Source organism: Mesocricetus auratus, unplaced genomic scaffold (genome assembly GCF_017639785.1).
Source record: "Mesocricetus auratus isolate SY011 unplaced genomic scaffold, BCM_Maur_2.0 Super-Scaffold_100007, whole genome shotgun sequence".
NCBI classification, from domain to species: domain Eukaryota; kingdom Metazoa; phylum Chordata; class Mammalia; order Rodentia; family Cricetidae; genus Mesocricetus; species Mesocricetus auratus.
Window position 1 is genome coordinate 78,402,328 of NW_024429191.1, and position 22,696 is coordinate 78,425,023.

The 22,696-nt window shown below is 44.9% G+C and overlaps 1 protein-coding gene and 1 pseudogene across 3 annotated transcripts in view; one reads left to right on the forward strand and one right to left on the reverse strand.

Annotated features, from left to right (window-relative positions):
• The window catches only part of Stat5b (signal transducer and activator of transcription 5B), a 70,398-nt gene that overhangs the window by 32,082 nt on the left and 15,620 nt on the right, over positions 1–22,696 (reverse strand). Inside the window, exons 1-2 of one of the 3 annotated variants that reach the window (XM_040749708.1) lie at positions 9,304–9,516; positions 9,060–9,189 (exon numbers count right to left, since the gene is read on the reverse strand). The exons of 1 other annotated variant lie outside the window; for it this stretch is intronic. The gene's annotated coding sequence lies outside the window, so the exon portion shown is untranslated. Of the gene's footprint in view, positions 1–9,059; positions 9,190–9,303; positions 9,517–22,696 lie in introns of those variants that run through there. One more of the 3 variants, XM_040749709.1, reaches the window with a different exon arrangement.
• LOC101833818 lies at positions 11,685–11,980 on the forward strand (annotated as a pseudogene).

Sequence of the window (22,696 nt, forward strand, 5' to 3'; positions counted from 1 at the left end):
ATTAAAAGTGTGCCTAGTTTGAAAAATGCAAAACCAAAAACACAAAGATAGATCTGGGCATTGGTTGTGCACACCTTTAGTCCTAGCATTGGGGAGGCAGAGGCAGGTGGATCTCTGAGAGTTCAAAGCCAGCCTGGAGCTAGTTTCAAGACAGAAACCCTGTCTCAAAACAAAACAAAACAAAACACCCCAACAACAACAAAAGAACCCCCTCAGAAACCAAACAAACAAAAAAACCCAAAACCAAAACCACCCTCCCCACAAATATAGAAAACCATGGAGATGTGCCACAACAGGCAGCATGCTGTGTAAGTGCAATACCTATTTTAGGTTTTATGTTGGTTCTTTGTTTTTATTAAAGAGTAAAATGCTGGGCTTTGGCAATCTGTCAGAATATTTTTATGATTCCAATTCTGAGCATGTCATGGCCGTTATTTTTTTTTTAATAGCTTGCTACTTGAAGGGTAATAGCTGGTAAATATCAAGTGGTAATTGCCTTATTTTGATAAATGCAGAATAGTTTCACAACATAAAAGTGCTTTGACAGGGATAGAAAATAGAGCTACCGAGTACATTTTGCTTTCTGCCAATCAAGAATGTAAAGGATATAGGCAATATTAAGGAATCTGAATGCTCCCAGGGCAAATAAGTGATAAATGCTGACAATTAAGACAATTAAGCTGATCTGGTCATTATACATTGCATGTATGAAATAGCATGCCCTTCCCCAAATATGAAAACTTTGTGTCAGTTACAATTTTAAAAAATTATAAAATAAAACCCATAGTAGCCGGGCGTTGGTGGCGCACGCCTTTAATCCCAGCACTCGGGAGGCAGAGGCAGGCGGATCTCTGTGAGTTCGAGACCAGCCTGGTCTACAGAGCGAGTTCCAGGACAGCCTCCAAAGCCACAGAGAAACCCTGTCTCGAACCCCCCCCCCAAAAAAACATAGTAAATAGTAGTCATGTTCATTTTACTTTTTTTTTTTTTTTTTTTTTTTTGGTTTTTTAAGACAGGGTTTCTCTGTATTGTTTTGGAGACTGTCCTGGAACTAGCTCTGTAGACCAGGGCTGGCCTTGAACTCACAGAGATCCGCCTGCCTCTGCCTCCCGAGTGCTGGGATTAAAGGCATGCACCACCACCGCCCGGCTCATTTTACTTTTAAACCATGACTTTTATCTGGAATAGACTACGAGAGGCTGATGGAGATTACCATGTACCCATTATAGCCTCTGACCCTCTTGCCTCCTCTTCCTAAAAGATAAATACTCACTGCAGACAAAACTGCTCCAGCCCCTCATCTCTTTTTTTTTTGTTTGTTTGTTTGTTTTCGAGACAGGGTTTCTTTGTATTGTTTTGGAGCCTGTCCTGGAACTCGGTAGGCCAGGGCTGGCCTCCAACTCACTGAGATCCACCTGCTCTGCCTCCAAAGTGCTGGGATTAAAGGCGTGCACCACCACCGCCTGGCCCCCTCATCTCTTAAAATGCATAAGATCTATAGTCTAATTAGTGCCCTTTCTCATGCTTGTCAGAACACTTCCTTAGCCCCATTGGGAAGCAATGTGCACACGGGTGTAAGCAGGGGCCCTGCCCCTCATACCTACTGTCTATCCCTCCACCAGCCTACCACACGCATGCTCGTCTCTGCTTACTAAAAGGCAGCTCAGTCTTCAGTGCGTGACATCCTGACAAGGGAAGTGGTTTGTATCTCTGGTAAGGCACCACAGGGGCCACTCTAAACACTGGGAAATGGATTCGCCATTGTATTTTTAGGACAGTGTTGACAGCCAGCCGAGCTCTGTTGCAGTCACACTTGGGGAGTTAACAGCCTTCCAGAGCGAGCCTCGGCAGCTAGGCTTGGTTGGACAGAGTGCTATTCCCAGTAAACACACCCAGCACCGATGTTGACCCTTAACACCTGGACTTATCCAAGGGTGGGGAAGGTTAAACACAGGAGCCAGAGGTACCTGTTCATAAAAACCTCAATGGCTAATTGCCCACAATGTTACAGGCTTACTGAAAGCCAAAGGGAGGGATGCCTACTATGCAGGTGACAGGAATTATTTTGTATCAACAATAAATATTCTTTTATCATAAATTTTCCCTTTAGCAAATATATATTTAGATCAGAACATTATGTAGTTCAATGCCAGATCCTCCAACTTCACCCCCTGCATACTGGGATTATAGGTATGTTCTATTACTCCTGCCCTGGGGATCAAACACAGGGTTTTGTGCCTGTTAGACAAGAGCTCTACCAACTGAGATACACTCCCAGTCCAAAATATAAACGTTTGCAAAGAAAACCATTACTCTTTGAAGGATCTCGGAACACTGGAGTCTTGTGTTTTGCTGTAACTACCCTGGGCGGAAGGCAGGCGCTCCAGCTGGAAGCTTCCAGTGAAACTTTGCCAATGGACTGAACAGATTCTGGCTTGAAGAGTGATGAGGGTTTCAAACACATGTAGAGAGATTTGGCTTGTTGGATTAATTTTTATTATTTGGAGTATTTTATTACTGCTGAGTTTTTCTTCTTGTGTAGCACTGGAACTCAAACCAAGGGCCTCGTGTGGACAGTGAGCACGCGACCACGAAGACACATCACCCCAGAGCATCCTATAGTTTCTACTCTCCATACCAGCCCAATCCCAATGGACCCCATCACCCAGCCAAAACCTCTTAGAACGAGATTAATGTTCGCAAGATGACTTGGAACTCAGCTACTCACAGTTCTTTAGAAGATCTGCCCTCTAACGTCTCTATCCGTCAGCTTTCAAACTTACTGAGTGAGAAGACTATGTAGGTGTTTGGAGGGAGGTTGTAACAAACACGAGTTAGTGTGCATAAACGCCAGTGATCCTTTCACACTGAAATACAGAGCTTCCTTCTTCTCAACTCATCTTAACCCAGCAAACTTTTCCAAAGCCTATTCTTCGACAGGTGACCAGCCCTTGCTGTCCTATTGCTTAACTGATATTCCAGAGGATGGAATTAACCTTCTGCTAAAAATAAGCTATTCTTTTCCTTATTTTCATTGCATTTGTGTGTGTGTGTGTGTGTGTGTGTGTGTGTGTGCGCGCGTGCGCGCTCGCGCATGATCATGCCACACCATGCCTTTGGAGGTCAAAGAATAACTTGTAAGGGTTTGTTATTTTCTTCTACTATATGAATTTTGGGGATTGAACTTGGGTTGTCAGGCTTGGTGGCAATCACCATTATCTACTGAACCTTTTTTCTGATGCCTGCTACTCTGATTTTTTTTTTTATCAATTCACTGACACAAGGACTTCTATAGACAAGAATCACTGGCAGGGTGGGGGAGAGGAACTGTGAGTCCTGTTCTCCCAAACTGGAAGGAGAACACTGTGGAGGACAAAGGTAACAAGAGAATAGCTAGGCTCTCTCTCTCTCTCTCTCTCTCTCTCTCTCTCTCTCTCTCTCTCTCTCTCTCTCTCTCCCCCTCCCTCCCTCCATCTGTCTCTGTCTCCCTCTCTCTCTCTCTCACACAATTCCATCCATGGCATGTTCACAGTAGGCAAATTCATAGAGACAGAAATTAGTAAGGTTGGATGTTGAGGAGTGATGAAAGTGTATTAGGGTTGGACAGTAGTTCTGACTGTACGACACCCGAAGACACTAACTCCTGGCCGTCTTAGAAGGGTGACAGGGCCAGCAAAATGGCTGCAGGTAAAAGCACTTGTCATACAAATCTGATGACCTGACTTTGACCCCTGGGACCCAGAGTGGAATGAAGAGCAAATACCCAAAAGTTGTCCTCTGACTCCACAAGTATTCCATGGCACAGACACATCCACAAACACATCGTATCAAACACACAAATCAAAGAAAACAAAAAGGTGAATTTCATGATATGTGATTCTATTTCAATAAAGCTGTTATTGAAACAGAGGCAAAAAACAGACATGGGGGTGCACACCTTTAATCCCAGCACCAAGATGAAGAGGCAGGCAGATCTTTTTGCGTTATAGGCCAGCCTGATCTACATAGCAAGCTCCAGGCCAGCCAGGGCTACATAGTAGGACTTTGTTAAAATAAAATAGAGACAGAAGTATAATAGTGCCATCTCTCAGTGCCAAGAGGCTTGAGCTGTGTCCTGCCACCACTGCTCCACGGTGCCTGTGTCCTCAGGACTTGTGTGTGGTCATGTGACTCTCTGTACTTTTCCACATGTTGTCATACTTCAAAATTTGAAGAGAAAGAAGAAAATAGAATGAGAAACTAATATTGGGAGACTGATTTTGGCAAAGGCTAGGGCCAGCTGGCAGATAACTGGGTGTATAAACATTGTTTCTGATCTGAAAAGTTCAAGGCAAGGAGGAGCCAGCACTGCAAACTGTGAAGCCTCCCAGCACGCGCTGAGGACTGAGGGACCCTGGGAGGAGTACAAAGGGCCAGATCCCTGGTGTGGTTATGGTCTCACTGTCAGTGTCAACATTATTACTGTATTAAGTGGTGAGCGTCAAACAGGAAGGACTCTGAGAGACAGAAAATATTAGATGCAGTAACAGAGGATTAAGTTTGTGTTCATATTGGCCTGACATCAAGCAAAGTTAGAGTAAAATGACCACATCTAAAAGTAGGTCAATACCAGAGCCATCTGCCCTTTAAAAAACATACAAAAAACAAACAAACAAACAAAATCCCCAAAACTAAACACTGGCTTATAAGCAGCCAGGAAGGTGATTCTCTTTTAGAAAAATAAAATCATTAAGCAGATAGGAAGGGAAGGGGTGTAAAAGTGTTTGGTCACAGAGAAACAAACAAGGCAAACGTTACCCAGGCAACACAGATAATAATATTCTGGGAAGGCAATTGGTCATAGATCTTCACATCACTGCGGGTTACTTTGGGAAGTAGACAGTAATGAAGGGAAGGGACAGGAGGAGAAGGAAGGAGGGGGTTACTTGCTAAGTGCAGAAAGTAAGCCCCCACCGGTGGGCTCTTATATATCTCATCTAAATACACCAGGCATTTCTATTACAACATGCACAACCACAAGAATAAAGCAGGTTGAGCTGGGGAGATGGCTCAGCTGGTAAAGCACCTACTATGCTGTCACTAGGTTCTGAGTTCAATCCCCAGGAACCGAGTAAAAAGGCAGCATGTGTTTATAATCCCAGTTCTGGGAAGGAGGTGGTGGTGGTGGGTCCCTGGCGATTGCTGGCCAGTCTAGCCAGCTTGGCAAGCTTCAGCTTCACTGAGATACCCTGTCTCAGAAAGACAGACTGGAGAGCAATTGAGGAAGACACCCAACGTTGACCTCCGGCCTCTATACACACACACACACACACACACACACACACGACAAGGAGCATCACACGCATAGCAGGGCCAGACAAGGAGCATCTCCGCAGCTCACGCCATGGGTGTTGCCAGTCTCTGGAAACGGGATGTTCTGGCAGTTGCATGCTTCTTACTAATTCACAAAATGAAAAGGAGGCTGGAGACAGAGTCCAGTGGTAGAGCGCCAGCCTAGAATTCACAAAGCCCTGCAATCAATTCTCTGAACTTCAAAAACAAAACAAGTTACAAAAAAAAAAAAAGATACATCAGTAGGTAAATCTGGTGGATAATACTCATACACACTGGAGCAACGGAGACGATCCACATGGCCCCTGCACAAACACGAGAGAACGCACACGGAACACGCTGTGTTTCCTCCACGGGAAAGAAGCGGAACGCAGCGTTGGGGATGCTCTGCCGGACAGATGTAAATAAGAACTGAAGCTAAACTAACCCTTAAAGAAAAACGAGGACCAGACAAATCCCCCTCAAATCCAAATTATAAAATCTAAGGAATGGAGGGGGCGGGGACAACAGCAGAACTGGTTTAGAGAGAAAGGAGACAAGCATACAGAGACTAACAGTCAAGAGCTCATTAAAAGTAGACACAGTTGAGCAGTGGTGGCGCACACCTTTAATCCCAGCACTTGGGAGGCAGAGGCAGGCGGATCTCTGTGAGTTCGAGGCCAGCCTGGTCTACAGAGCGAGTTCCAGGACAGCCTCCAAAGCCACAGAGAAACCCTGTCTCGAAAAACCAAAAAAAAAAAAAAAAAAAAAAAAAAAAAAAAAAGACACAGGGTTGAGAGACGGCTCAGCAGGTAACACAATTATAGCCAAGCCTGATGACCTGAGATCAATCCCCATGACCCACATGGCAAAAGAACCAGCTCCTGCAGGTTGTCCTTTGATCTCTGTATGGGGCTCCTTTACACCACACACAGATGACAGATGGATACATAGATAGATTGATAGAGAGACAGAAAATAGATAGATGTAAACAGAAACACAGCTTTAAAAGACATTATTGAGACAATCAAGGAAAGTTACATATAGCCTATATATTGGATATTACTGGGTCTTGTGTGGCCTTAAATTGGCTGCATATAGCAGAAGGATAACCTTGAACTCCTGATTCTCCTACCACTGCTTCCTGTGTTCTGGGTGGGATTACAGATGTGGATCACTATACCTGGTTCATGCCTTGGTGAGGATCCAAGCCAGGGTCTTGTAAGCTAGGCAAGTCTGAGCATATTCCCAGCCCTTGAGTTAGTGTTACATTTCTTGAGAGTGAGGTTGTGCTAGAAGGTGCCCTAGTTCTCAGTGGCATGTACTCCAGCCTCTAAGGCTAGGGGGTCATGAAGCTTGTGTTTTAACCTTCAAAGAAGGGAAGCGTGGGGTGTGGGGGAGTGACAACATAGATGTGACAACTGTTCACAGTTGGTGAAATATGTCTGGAACTTGCTGTTCTGGTTTTTGTTTTGTTTTGTTTTTTAGCTTCTCAGGACAGTAACTTATTTACTTTCAAAATCAGAATTAAGAGCAAAAAATTCAAAAGGGAAAAACAAAGGAACAGACTACCAACTGGTGTCTCCCCTAGAACTGGTCCTGATTGGCACTGAAAGTCTGGACTTTTCAGCTGTGTATGTGGGCAGCAGGATGCCAGCATCCTTGCCTATGAGTTACTATCTCCAAGTCCAAATCTAACAAGCAACTTGAACAGCCATTATAGAAGAATTACCATTGTACCATTTTCCAGATGACTGCAAGCATTTTCTGGAGCCCATAAATAATGACATCTGCACTACAGAAAATAAGAAACATGTTCCCAATATTTTCTTCATTAAAATTCATTGCCTCTCTCTTCCCACTGAGAATTACAGTACTGTTTCCACTTAGCAAAAATTTGCTTTGAAGAGTGTTTTGTTCTAGGTCAACTCTTAGGGACAACCACTACATAAATAGTACAATATATTATGGGAGAAACTGGAAATAACATAAAATAAGGGAATGGGAAAGCTGTAACACATTAGCTGATGGAACGACGCATAGTCATTTAAGCCACGTATAGAGGCAACCATGCTGAAATACAAACAACATGTCGACACATCTTTGAGGATTAAGAAAAGAATGTAGTAAAAGTTTGTACAGAAGGTATACTGAAGAACCACCAGAGAAAGGTCTAAAGGAATATAAGCCCCTGCTACACTTAGGCCAAGGTGTTCCGATCCTTTTGTAGTTATTAAATTGTGTTTAAAACTTGAGAACTTGGGAGTGTGTTCTAGCATGAGTGAGGCCATAGGTCTGATCCCCATCCCATATCACAAACAAAATAAGCTTTTCAAAATATAACATGTGAAATATAAAATTAGTAACAATATACAACCACTGCTGAGCATCCTATGGAAACCAAGTTCAAAAGGATATGCAAACACATAAGAACAGCCGGGTAGAACAGCACAAGCTGTAATACCAACACTTGGAAGTCTGAGGTGACAGGGTTCCAAGTTCAAGTCCAGCCTGAGATGCACAGTGGGCCCCTATGACAAACACACACACACACACACACACACACACACACACACACACACACACCACAGAAGGGGGCTAGAAAAAGGGGCTCAATAGTTAGAAGAGACTGCTGTGAAACAGTGAGAACCAGAGTTGGAATCTCAGCACCTTGTAAAGTCTGTAACTCTTTCAGAGGGATCTAGTGCCTGCTGGTCTCCCACTCAAGCACCTGCACACACATGTGCACATATGAGCATGTACACACACACACACACACACACATGTTAATAATTAGTTTTTTTGTTTGTCTGGAGTTTTTGTTTGTTAGTTTTTATTTTTTTTGAGACAAGGTTTCTCTGTTTAACAGTCCTGACTGTCTTGGAATTCACTCTGTAGACCAAGCTGGCCTCGAACTCACAGAAATCTACCTGCCTCTACCTCTTGAGTGCTGGGATTAAAGGTGTGCGCCACCACACCCAGCTTAATTAACTAGTTTTTTTTTTAAGAAATAGGAAGAGACTATTTCCCAACATGTCAGTGTCCAGGTTATGACATTGCCTTCAAACTAGATAGTCCTGATTTAAGTAGGACATGAAATGGTAGTCATAAAATATTTCTTTAAAGGAATGCAACCCTATCACTTTCAGAAACTTAGCAACTTAATATGTTTTCAAGTAGTGGGTCAAGACTATTAATGGCTAAGATTAAAGTGGAACTGACGTCTATTTATATGTACTGTCAGCTCCCTTTTCACCTTTTGCGTAACCAAGAAACTTATAGCAACTGTAGACGACAAAAACCACAGAAAACCATTGACAACAGTACAAAAAGTCCTTTAAAAAAATCATACTTCTACCACGTGAATCACACACCTGGCCACAACTGACCGGCACGATGGCCCTGGATAGTGCCGATCAACAATCCAAGGCCTCTGGAAAGCTGCTGGGATGACGTGAGGCAAAAGAAGACCTCGGCTGTTAGCTTCCTCTCAAAGGCTGATAGAGCTGGGAGAAACAGGGCTGCTTGAGGTTTGTACCAAGAACCTATGTGTAGTCCAGAGTGGACTGCAACTAACCATGTAGCTCAAGCGGGCCTTCACCTTTCAATCCTCCTGCCTCAGTCGCTAAGTGTTAGCGTTGCAAGAGCGCACCCCCACATCAGCATCGACTCCCACTCAACAATCTTTGCCACCAACAGTCAATCTAGGAAACCAACTGAGAGAGAACACATTGGAAAAGCACACCTACCTACTGAGCCAAAGGCAGCTTCAAGTTGCTGTGTTGCGCACATTGACATGAATTATCATCCATTTTTACTTTGGGTCACAGACATGACATTTGAGTAAGAGCTTCTTGCTTAGGAAATTAAAATGTTTTCCTGCCAGGAAAAAAAAAAGGTTACAGGAAAAAAAAAAGATTATCCAGGTAGAAGAATCAGTGTCGTTGTCAGGACTTGTAATGATGAGATGAGTTGAAATTGTAAGCTGCCCACCTTCACTACCTCCCTAGCACTGGGACACTGCCATCTGCTAAAACTACTTTTCTGGCAACAGATCTCTCACTACGCAGCCACGAACACATCTAAACATAGCTCAGCACCGTGAACAGGGGCTGGGTAGGGGCTCCTGCTCCTGACCGCTTGAGCCTTTGGCAGCCGGGTTAGAGGCACAATTCTGTCTACACTCCTCTACCGTTCTCCGGCTACAATGTTACAGGAAGAAGCAAGAGCAGCGATTTCCTTCCAAAAGGTCAGCTGCTTCAGACAGACCAAACAGAAAGCTGTACCTTCTCGCCAACTTCCCCACTGCAGCTAGTACGCAATCACATTTTGTTTCCAGTAAAGCTCCCAAGAAAAACAAGCAAATAGAGAATCTCTGCCACGGAAGGGTCTCAGCTGCTTAAGTTGAAGGCAGTAAGAACATGAGGCCCCACGCTTTCTAAACAGCAAGGGAACCTTGAGAACTGCCAGCTCCAAAGTGAGATCGTATTTGGGAAGGGGTGGGGGGAAGGTCAGGAACCATCTTAGATTTTAATTGTTTGCTCGTTTTATATGTTTTATGTGTGGTGCGTGCATGGCATTGGGTAGTAGTCTGTTCTCTCCACCCACGATTTGGGTCCCAGCAATCAGACTTGGATCCTCAGGTTTGGTGACAAGTGCCTTTACCTACTGAGCCATTGCGCTGGCCTCCTCATTCCTATATTTTACATGAATATTCCAGAAATCTCTATCTAAAAAAATGACAGGAATCTGGTGATAAGAGTTACAGCGGCATTTAAGACCTCTAAGTAATTGACAAAAACAAAATGTCAGCCTTTTCTCTTCTTAAACTAAAGTTAAAACAGCCATGGGGCCGGAGAGATGGTTCGGTGGTTAACAGCACTGGCTGCTCTTCCAGAGGACCTGGGTTCAGGTCCCAGCACCCACATGACAGCTCATAACTGTTTGTAACTCCAGTTGCAGGGGCTCTGACACCCCCCACATATATGTGCATGTAAAACATTAATGCAGATAAAATAAAAACAAACCATTAAAAATTTCAAACAAAACAAACAACAAAAGCTGAGCCGTTCCTATGCCCAGTGTGCACTCAATGCTAGCACTCCAGAGACCGAACACACATCTTCCTGAGAGTCGAAATGGAGAAAAGACTGGTAAACTGATGAGCAAGAGAGGCGTAAAATCTTCTTCAGACAGTAATTCCAAATGCTTAAAATGACACTGAAGATTTTTGTGCCCCCCCCACCATAACATATCATCCTGGCTCAGACTTCTGTGAATTAAAAGATCGTCAAACTGCAGGAATTCAGCTCGCCTAGAGGCAGCAACACGAGATCCTTGCAAGCACAAGAGAGAAGGAAGAAAAATGAAGGTGTTAAAGGTTTGCTCAGTCAGATCAGTTCCTGACTTATGTCTTGCAAGAGAATGTGATGCACTAGACTGGGGACATAGCTCAGTTGGTAAAGAACTTGTCTAAAAAGCATGAGGACATGAGTTCAAATCCCTAGAGCCCATAGTGGTGAATATTTATAATTCTTGCAATGGCAAGATGGCAGACACAGGGTTGCTGGCAAGATAATATAGCCTACTTGATCCTACTTGATTTGAGGCCAATGAGAGACCCTGCTAAACAAGGAAGGTGTCTGAAGAATGAGACACAAATTGTCTTCTGACTTACACACACACACACACACACACACACACACACACACACACACACACCAGAAAAGAAAAAGAAAAATATGTGATGAGTCCCTCTGATAGGCTCACATACATGCCATCGGCTCCGTGTGGTTTGAAACTACTCTCTTTCAGGTTGTGGTGGCAACAGAGACACCAGGCTCTTTGTGGGAGGCGCTCTTCTACAGAAGCCGGGCTTTGATGATCCAGGGCTTAACCCCAGCCTCAGAACACCCAGCATGAGATAAAGACAACCGAGGGCTCCTGGGGTGAAAAAACTTGTTACATCGGCTAAATTAAGCTACATGCTGGAAACTATTTCATGTTGACACAAAGTAAGCTACTTAATTTCCACTCCTCTGTCTGCTTCACAGCAGCAGGGGGGTGGGGTGGGGTGGCAGGTAGGCGAGAAAGTGAGGCAGGAACACAGTGGTCCAAGTGGCAGAAGGAATAAAAAGTAACAAAGCCATCATCACCACAGCCATACACACCTGGTCACTCTGCATGTGTCCTTAACGACACCAGAGGTGTCTCAAACAGTATGACTCTATTACAGTCGAGGTGATAGGCTTAAGAGTTAGGGACTGTCAAAGACCCTAAGAGGCTTCACACCTAAGAGCTCAGCTATCCCACTTTGCTTATTAAAAGCCTTCACTTGGGCCTTCCTACTGGTGTGGTCTTTTGTGACTTCCACCATGGCGTACCGTGGCCAGGGCCAGGGCCAGAAGGTGATGGTGTAGCCCATCAACCTCATCTTCAGATACTTGAAATAGGTCTCGGATTCAGGTGTGGCTGTATGAGTGAATATGCGGATAGAGGGTTGGATTATTGGCTTTGATGAGTACATGAGCCTCGTATTAGATGATGCAGAAGAGATCCACTCTAAAGCAAAGTCAAGGAAACAACTGGGTTGGATCATGCTGAAAGGAGACAATATTACTCTGCTCCAAAGTGTTTCCAACTAGAAACTCAGGCACTCGAGAAGTTGAAGAGGAAATACGGTGTTTTTAAAGGTGTCTTCTGCTAGGAGCACAGTCCAAAACATTTATTCATATTGTTTTAATGGCCCTTATGCTATTATAAGGTGACAATAAATACTATGAGGTTATTAAAAAAAGAACCTTCGCTTGATTAATGGCCAATGAGATAGTCAGTTCAGTTCCGCCTCTTGCAATAGATCTCTAACATGCACACACACACAGTGGTGTACGTATGCATGCACACACATACAGAAAAATAAAAATTTTAAGTTAAAAATCTTCATTTAGCTGAAGCATACCTTTGTCTTTAGGCTGTCTTGGAATAGAAGCTACAGAATAAATTATCACAGAGTGCAACTTCCAAACAGACACAACCCAAAAGAAAGTTTTTTCCCCCTCTCTCCTCTGCACACTGGGTTTCACTGTGTAGCCCTGGCTGTCCTGGAACTCACTCTGCAGATCAGGTTGGCCTTGAACTCAGATCTGCCTATCTCTGCCTCTGCCACCACCCGGCTAAAAGGAAAGCTTTAAATCAGAGCCCTTCTGGAATCCTTCAAGCACAACCAGAGGAAGCCATGGGAGGACTTGGTGGTTCATCTTCATCCTTCTGAACCAATCAGAAGTTAGCTAAAAGCACAACCAGAGGAAGCCATGGGAGGACTTGGTGGTTCATCTTCATCCTTCTGAACCAATCAGAAGTTAGCTAAAAGCACAACCAGAGGAAGCCATGGGAGGACTTGGTGGTTCATCTTCATCCTTCTGAACCAATCAGAAGTTAGCTAAAAGCCTGAGGTTGTAAAGGGTAACAAGATAAGGACCATCCTGGGAGTAGGTAGCTCTCCGTTAAGAATAAAACCTTGGTCCTGACCACTCATGGTTGGAATGGGTAGTGAGGTGTGTCTTGGAAGAAGCAATTAGGATGAGCCAGAAGAGTGTGTTCAGTGGTTAAGAGCACTGGCTGCTCTTCCAAAGGACCCAGGTTCAATTCTCAGCATCCATATGGCAGCTCACAACTGTCTGTAACTCCAACTCCAGGGGATTCACACCTTCACACAGACATACACGAAGGCCAAACACGAATGCACATGAAATAAGAATAAACAAATCATTAAAAGCAATTAGGAGTCGGGCGTTGGTGGCGCACGCCTTTAATCCCAGCACTCGGGAGGCAGAGGCAGGCAGATCTCTGTGAGTTCGAGGCCGGGCTGGACGACAGCCTCCAAAACAATACAGAGAAACCCTGTTTCGTAAAAAAAAAAAAAAAAAAAAAGCAATTAGGATGCCAGCTGTGCTATTTGCTATTCATCATCAACACTAATCACAGCTCATGCTAAACTCTGGTTTCCTTAAAGGGACAATGTCATTCATACCAATGAGAAAACAACCCACCAACTATCTCAGGGGGCAGGATAGGATGGGCTGGTAGAGGAGGCCGGAGCTGGGCATCACCGGGGAAGCTGTTCACACAACAGCAATAATTTAGCATCCGTTTACCTAATGCAGGTACACCTAAAACCAAAGAGAAGGACTAAGGCAGTCCCTGTGCTAGTAAATACTAATTGGAAGATGTAGAAATAACCATGTTGCTATCTCAGTGTGCTTTAAATGGTAGTTGAGTGCCAGGAATGCTCAGGGTTCACCAAGCCATGTTACAAAGACGTAAATAACAAAAGACAACTTGTGGGTTTTTGCCATATGCATGACTCGTCAAGGGGGAAACTGAGGACAAGGACACCTGGAAATCCAAAGCCCCTAAGAAGGAAAGTCCCTTTCAGACTGTCACACCTTAGTCAGAAGCAGAGCCACAGCAATACTTATACTTGTGTGCTGTGTCTTTCATCATTTTGATCATCTCATTATTAAAGGGCAGATTGCATTACCTCTCCAGAGTTACATCTTAACTTGCACTCTGCTTGGTACATGGCAGGTATTTGATAATTGATTATTACCTGTAATTTCGGTAGATCTCCATGTTACAAAGGGAACCAAATTGGGAGAAATAGATGGTAGGCCAATTATCCCCTTCGATGTGTTATTTTTAACGCATTCTTTGGATCCTTATTACGGGAGTAACGGGAGTGAATCACATTTTATAGAAACCATGACGGAGGTTTCGACTCATCGCTCGTGTTAATCAACAGCTAAGCCATCTATAAATATCGTGACAAGTTTGTAAAATAGAGCTCACACCTCACTGCAGTGACTCCAAAGAGAAGAATGACATGGGCTGTGGCAACACCGATCTGAGGGAAAAAAAATCTCCTTCATCTCCATGTGAACAAAACTGTTTCCTTTAATGACACAGCAAGGAAAAAGCTGAGTATAAATGGAAGGGACAGCGCTCACGGACAGCAACAGCGCACTCCTCCAGTTACCACGCTTGTCACTAAATGCCACCCAGGAAGATTTATTACCATGCCAAAACAACGTGATAAGGTCTGACATCCCAATGCAGGTTAAGGCTAGGAGGGTGACTCAGGGCTTACAGCGTCAGCAACACACACAGAACCTATGTTATTTTTCTAATCTCCCAGGAGTTCTTCAACAATGACAATTCAAGATGACATTTCAGGAGAAACAGCCACTTTTGACTACCTTTGACTAAACAGACGCCTTTTAAATGTGAGATGTATTTCCATGGAGCATGGTAAACTTAGCTATGGATGTCCCCTGTCCCTGCCAAGAATGACAAGCTGCTTGCTCAAAAGCTGTCACTAATTAGCTGCTGCTGTAAAGAACACCAAAGGAAGTGCCAATAAAAGCATATTGAACTGAAGGAAGGCCCCATACCAAGGAGTGGGAAACAGAATCTACTTGTGGCTGGTAAGCTTTATACACACACACACTCAATCTAAATCCGGGAGAAGTGGGGGCGGGGCAATAACGGCTATAGATGCCAGTTCCTCTTTAAACAGGAAGGGTGGGAGGATGCTCCTAGGGTACCAGTGCCACTGAGTTCCACTGCTGCTGTTGCCACCTTTCCAGGATGACCTTAGCTCTGGGTAAGTCTTCACTGTTGGGTTCTCCATCTCTGGCACATTAACATCTGTGTTTAGAATATGGAATTCTAAAAGTGCTTTTCACCTTCTATTGGCTTCAGTTTAAACATTTATGGTTCTGGGGTTGAGCTACTGACTCCATGCTTTACAGGTCGAGAAACGGAGTCTAGGCAAGCAGTAGGGGTCTACCTGATGCCAGTGAAGAGGGCAGGGGAAGGAAGAAGCACCATGGTATGGCTTACGTTCAGGGTTTTGGTTAAGATTCCAGAGCCAGGGGCCCAAAAGGTTAAGAGCGCTCAGTGCTCTTGCAGAGGTCCCGGGTTCAATTCTCAGCATCCACATACTGGCTCACAACCATCTTAACTCCAGTTCCAGGGATCCCGTGCCCAATTCTGATTTCCATGGGCACTAGGCACACATACATATGTTCAGGCAAAAATCAATTGTACACACACAATTAATAAATCTGAAGAAAAAGAGCTCAGAGCTTGAGGCTGAGGAGATAGCTTCCTGCTCAAAAGTGTTCACTGCACAAGCACAAGGACCTGAGTTCGGTTCCCAGCATCCATGTAAAAAGCCATGCTTAGAATGCCAGCCATGGGGGCTGGGGTAGAGACAGGTGGATCCCTGAGGCTTTCTGGCCAGCCAGCCTAAGCTAATCAGTGCAGTAAGAGACTCTGTCTCAATAAATAAGAGGGGAGCTAGGAACTGGATCAATGGCTAGTGTTTGCCACACAAAAGTGAGGACCTGAGTTCACACACACACACATACACACACACACACACACACACCTTGTATACACAGACACATGCATCTGTACATACACATGCACTTATACACACACACCTTGTATACACAGACACATGCATCTGTACATACACATGCACTTACACACACACACCTTGTATACACAGACACATGCATCTGTACATACACATATGCACTTACACACACACACACACACACACACACACACACAGAGTCAGAACCAGAAACTAAGGTGTAGCTCAGTGGTAGAGCAATTGCCTAGCCGGCACAGGTACTGGGGTCCATCTCCAGCACCAAAGAAAACAAGATTCCGTCTGAAAGCTAAATTCAGATTATCATTTTTCTCTTTTTTGAGTCAGGGCCTCATGTAGCACAGGGTGACCTTGAACTTGCTATGTAGCGAAGGCTGGTCTTGAACTTCTGGTCCTCCTACCTCCATCCCTGGGTGCAAAGATTATCACATTTGGCACACAGTTAACTCTTCAAGTCATTCTCCAAGGCCGTCTCTCCTCTCCTTGTTTCTACCAATCATATCAATATATGTATCTTTTGGGTCAACAAGCAATTTCTGTCCTTTAAAAACATTATAGATAGGCCTGCCTTCGTTTTCAGGTTCTGACTTCTCTCTCTCCTTCAAGGTGGGCTCCTAGAGAGCTATGACTAGTTCATTTCTATTTGGACCCAGAGGGTCAAGATTGTCTCTGTATCAGCTACTCTAAAAAAAATGAGAATGAATAAGAAAGAAGAAGAGAAGGAAAGATGGGGGGAGAAGGATGGGAAAGAAGAGGGAAGAGAAGAAAGAAAACAGAGTAAGATGTGGGGAGAAAAAACCAGCAAGCATGGACACATGACTTCATAGTGCAGCCTCACCAAGCCTCTCCCGTTGCCGAGGCCCCCTGTGTGGGGAATGTCTGAATATCTGTATAAGCAATTACATCAATGTACCAGTAATTTTCCAGCCCATAATCAAGTTTAAAGAAGAACAATTTGTTTTCTGAAACATGGGGAAAGACTAATCTCCCACATTACTGTCGGTGCAGGCTTATCAGCAAGACTTGGAGGAGATAAGCCCACAGACACCCTGATTAGAAATTCCATCTTTAAAGGCTTAATACCCCCCTAGTGGTGTGCATTGACTTGTCTCTGGATCCTTGCTGTGTGTGCCTCACTGCCTAGGTCTGCACACAAAACAAGAACTGGATTACAAGGGAGGAGAGGATGGCCAGGTCCTCAGGGAGGACGGGAGAGGGTGCCAGTGACAAAGGGACACTCACTGTGTAAGTCCACTTATGTGAGGTACACAGAAGCGTCCAAGTCATGGAGACAGCAGACTGGTGGTGGCTGGGGTGAGAGGCACATGGGGAGTTATTCTTTAACGAAGTTTTTGTTTCAGATGACAGGGTGATTGCACAATGTGTGTGTCCTTAGTGCCACTGAACTGTACACTTGAAAAATAGTTAAAGTCAGGGCTGGGGGCGTGGAAGCTTGGTGACTGCTAGCCTTGCACATGAGCCCAGTACAGACCATAGTCATCTTGTGTCTGCCCCCAAAAGGGTTTTAAATAGCATGTTTTCTTATGTATTGTTACAACTTTTAAAACAAGGCAACCGTTGTATCTAGTAAACACATACTCCTCCCATCTTTAACTGAGAGGCAAAGGAAGCCAAGTGTATTGCCATCTCTTGCCTTTCTTCCACAGAAAAGGGCAAGCCTTCCTGAGAATTGACGGTCTCCGGACAACCCAGCTGTGCTGAGACTGAAGGGAAATAAATGGAATCAAGATGTCCCGCCACCCATCAGTGGTGTCCCTTCCTAGGTGAGCATCTGCTTGCCATCAATAGACAGAACTGCGGCACACCTCTCACAGAAACAGCAAGCATTTATTGGGCTCCCATTACATGTTAGGCTCAGTTCTAGAGACCAACACAGTGATGACTACAGCATTCCCCAAACTTGGACTCTAGTATCTCATCTCAAATGCTTGGAAGTTGTTATGCATACTTGAATTGTGCCTCTGCTATATTTCCTGCTATTGTTTTCCATTTTCTTCTAGTGGGGAAAAGAGGATACCACCTGATGGTAAATTTTACAGGTGAGCAACATAGTGTGTGTATCCAAACCAGTATTTGAAAAATAGTGTTTAAAGTCTGTCAGAAACATCAGATCAATGGGGATTCCTGACTTTTGTGAAGCCTCAACTGTGTGAAAGCAATTTCTGATAAAATGAGGACATCTGCCCACCAGCCAAAAGATGATCATCTTTACATGCCAAACAAATCAGGGTCAAGCAAGGACAGCCCATGGCAGAAAGAGTCCAGCCCTTTTTCTACGATCCAGTTTTACTGATGGGAGGATTTGTCACAATCAAACCAAATCCTCTTTCAAAGAGGCTCTTCAGATTAATCTCTACAAAGTACTAAAAACACAAAGCATGGAGTTAAATTCCATGGGACTGAAGGTCCTAACCACAGTACGAGGTGGCAGGCATTCCTTCTCCCCACAGAATAAGATGTAGGTCAAACACTAGCAGTACACAGCCAACATCGCCACGCTGAAAACACACATGTTACGAAAGTATGTGAGCTATCTGAGAATGACTGCTTGTTTCTTAATTCAGTTCTGTTGTGGAATCAACATAATAAACCTCAAAGCAAAAGAAGTAGACTACCTTGGTCCATGACAACTTTCACATAGGCTTCTAAATTTCCACCTTTAAGGAAACTTACTATTCTAAATTATGCTGTGATGACATATTTGGAAGGTGTTTTTCCCATTTATGGAAATAATTCCTCATTATTTATTATTTTATTATTATTTTTATCTTTTTGGGGAATGCACATGCCACAGTACCCATGTGGAGGTCTGTGGCCGACTAGAGGGAGTTGGTTGTCTTTCTACCATGCCAGTTCTGGGGATTGAACTCAGGGTGAGAAGCTTGGGGGAAGATGCCTTTGCCAGCAGAGCTGTCTCTCCAGTTTCACCCCTCATTTCTTTTTTCTTTTTTTCTGAGACAGTGTTTCTCTGTGTAGCCCTGGATATCCTGGAACTCAGAGATCTGCCTGCCTCTGCCTCCTGTGTACTGGGACTAAAGGAGCGCATGATCACCACTCTCCCTGCCTATTGCTCATTTCTATGGTGGAATAAATTACATTTACTACATTGCATTAAGATATTTTCAGGGTTACGATGAACTTATTTTGGCACCATACTAAAATAAACATCAGCTTAAAGCTCATCTTGTAGTAAAAGCTAATGAGAATTTTATTTGACATTATAATGTCCAACACATTTGACTTAGGTATGAGGCCACACTCAAAGACACACAGAAGTTTCATCCATTTCTTCAGAGGTTCCTTTCAGAATGAGGGACCTGAAAAGACTGTTAGGATAAATAAAGTAGGTCCAGATTGGGGGGGGGCACATGCTTGCAACCCCAGAACTTGGGCGGCAGAGACAAGACAATCATAAAAGTTCACAGGTTCAGGGTAAGCCTGACCTGTATGGTGAGACTCAGTCTCAAAAACAAAACAAAAACAGATGTGCCAAGTAGGAAGTGGGCTGAGGATGGAGAGGGCAGGGCTCAGGCACCACCTGGAGGTCAGCATCTCTCTGCCGAGGGCCCTGGAGCTCTCTGGTTGGGTCCTCATCCCTGCCTGGAGACACAGTTATCTCAGAGGCCACCACCTAACACCTCATCTGTAGACAACTGAAAATTACAGCTGTCCCTTCAGTAGCTCCCCAGACTAAAGCAACCACGGGGGAAATCTCTAGAGAAAAACAATTCTTCGTTTGTAACTAGATGCCGCATTTCAGACAACAACTTTCTGGGCTTTATTTTTATTATTGGGTATGTTCATGACGTGTGTGAGAATGCATGAGCCACAGCACGCGTGTGGTGGTCAGAGGACAACTTTGTGGGAGTTGGCTCTCTCCTTCCACCTCCACACGGGGTTCAGGGATGGAACTCGGGTCTCCCCGCTTGATCGGCAAGCGCCTTTTACCGACTGAGCCACCTCACCAGCCCCTCAAAGCAACAACTTTTGTCTCTTGTGACTAGAAGTTGAGTTCAAAACACGAGCACAATTTTGTTTTTCTCAGCAAACTCAGTTTCACAAACACAAGCAAGAAACCAAACCAAAACAATGTACAACACACATCCTGTAACGAAACAAAAATAGCAAAACCCCCAGCTGCCTGAAGGTGATTTGACAGCGAGGCCCACCTGAAACAGGGTGGCTGTTTCAGTCTCAGGGTGTGAAGGCTAGCAGATGACTAGACACAACTCAGGCCGAAGGATCACACCCTGCTCAGAGCTTCGACAGAATCACCCGTCCCCCGTGTTTCCCTCCCTGCCCCAGTCTCCTTACGGGTGGAACTGCACTCCAAAATTCACCTGCACACATGCTCTTGGGGACACGGAGCATTTCCCCTGCAGACACGTTATAAACAAAAGGAAGAGTCCTAGAGGAATGTCTGGTGAACCCCTGTTGCTCACAAAGTGACAACACCCCAATTACTCTCCACGCTTGAGGATTTTCTTTTATCTTACATTTTTATCTGGGAAGAGGTGCATCTGTCCCATGGCGTGTGTGTGGAGGCCAGCGGTTAATTTTAGGACTAGGATCACTCCTCCCACTATGTGGGCTCTGGGGATCAAACTCAGGTTGTCAGGTTTGTCGGTGAGGGCCTTTACTTGCTGAATCCTCCTTACCTGCTGCTTATTTATTTGTTTGTTTTTAGACAGGATCTCATATAAATCTCATATTATCCCGTGATTGCCTTAAACTCACAATTCTCTAGTCTGTCTCCCAGAACAGGGACAAGAGGTGTGGGCCCTCATTATCTAACAGTATTGCTTCTGAGGACAGACACTAAGATTGTAGACAGGAATAATGGAAATAGTGTTGGAACACCCACAGCAGTGTGTTCCCCTTCCCCACACTAACTCAGTTTCTCTGCTCCTAAGAAAGGGGAGGGACCCAGAGCTGGGGAAATACTGTGCAGACAGGAGACACTGAGTTCAGTCCCCAGCATCCACAGGAAAAGCTGGGCATGGAGGCACACACACCTGTCATCAGTCCCTGCTCTGGAGAGGCGGAAGCAGGAGGATCCCTGGGGCTCGCTGGCCAGTCAGTCTAGTAAGATCAGTGAGTTCCAGGTTCAGGAGAGACCCTGACCCAAAAAACAAGGTGGAGAGCAACGACCTCTGGCCTACACACACACACACACACACACACACACACACACACACACACACACACACACGCATGCACGCACACACACACCACCCCTACACCACACACACACACACCACCCCTACACCACACACACACATGTATGCACACACCACAGCTCACCTACAACATGCAAAAGGGGGCTGATAGTGGGAACGGGGAGGATGGGCACAGGGCTTCCATGCAATAGAGGCAACAGTTTCCAAACCAGAGTGCAGTTGGGGGTGTGTTTTGGGATGGGAGTCAGTGTCCCTTTGACAGCAGTGGCTCCAGTTTGTAAGCCAGATGCCACAAGACAGGAGGCAATTTGTATTCCATTTCACAGTTAACAGTGGCTTACCCTTGGGAGAGGCATTCTAAGACTCCAGTGGATGCCTAAGATCTCAGATAGAACCAAACCCTATAATGCATATATCCTATTGGGTATTTTCTCTATACACACACCCCTATGGCTACATTTAATTTTGTTTTTTTTTGGTTTTTCGAGACAGGGTTTCTCTGTATTGTTTTGGAGGCTATCGGTCCAGCCCAGCCTCGAACTCACAGAGATCCGCCTGCCTCTGCCTCCCGAGTGCTGGGATTAAAGGCGTGCGCCACCACCGCCCGGCTGGCTACATTTAATTTATATATTAGGCACAATAAGAAATTACCAATTGTCCTTGCTAGTTTACTGTCAAAATAGCATAAGCTCAAGTTACACCCATACGAATAGCCTGTGACCAACTAGGTGTTGTGGCGCACGCCTTTAATACCAGCATTCAGGAGGCAGAGGCAGGTGGATCTCTGAGTTCAACGCCAGCCTGGTCTACAAAGTGAGTTCTGGGACAGCCAAGGCTACATAGAGAAACCCTGTCTCGAAGAAAAAAAAAGTAGCTTGTAGACAAGCTGTGTGGCATTTCTTAATTAGAGACTGATGTGGGAAGGCGATGCCTACTGTGGGTGTGCCACCCTGGGCAGGTGGTCCCGGGCTGTATATGAAAGCAGCTTGAGCAAGCCATGGAGAGCAAGCCAGTGTTCAGTGTTTCTCCACGGCCTCTGCATCAGTGCCTGCCTCCAGGTTCCTGCCTGACTTCCTTCGATGATGGACTGTAATGTAGAACTGTGAGCTGAAATAAACCCTTTGCTCCCTGAGGTGCTTTTGGTCATGGCGTTCTACCGCAGCAACAGAAACCAGTAATAACTGATGAACTAGAATAATCATAACAACACAGTTAGGAAAGTTAGACATATCCTCTCTGAGTTGCTTACTGTACTGTGCTCACCCTTTGCTGCGAGGTCACCCATGGGATGAGAAGATGTGACGGGTGGAGGCACAGGAAACAGCTACGCATGGGTTACTATATGCAAACCCTGAGAGACTTGATCTGACGGTGGAGACTAGTTCACAGTGGCTAGCCTGCAGGGGGCGTGTTGTCATACACACTCTGGGAGAAGGGTGCCTCAGGTCCAGGTGGGACAGGACAGCAGGGTGCGAGACTTCAGGATCTTGAGAACAGTGTGAAGCTCAGGACGTGTGAATTTTTTTTCTGGAATTTTCTAGGTATTATTTTCAGACCACAGTTGATTGTGGGGGAACAGAAATCTCAAGACTTCGGAACCTCAGGTAAAGGTGGACTTCTGAGTTTCTTTGGCAGGCTTTACAGCTGCCCTGCCCACTGGGCAGTCACGAGACACATGTGCTACCAACCAAGCTCGTCAAGCAGAGGTGCTGGCGTTTACACTCTA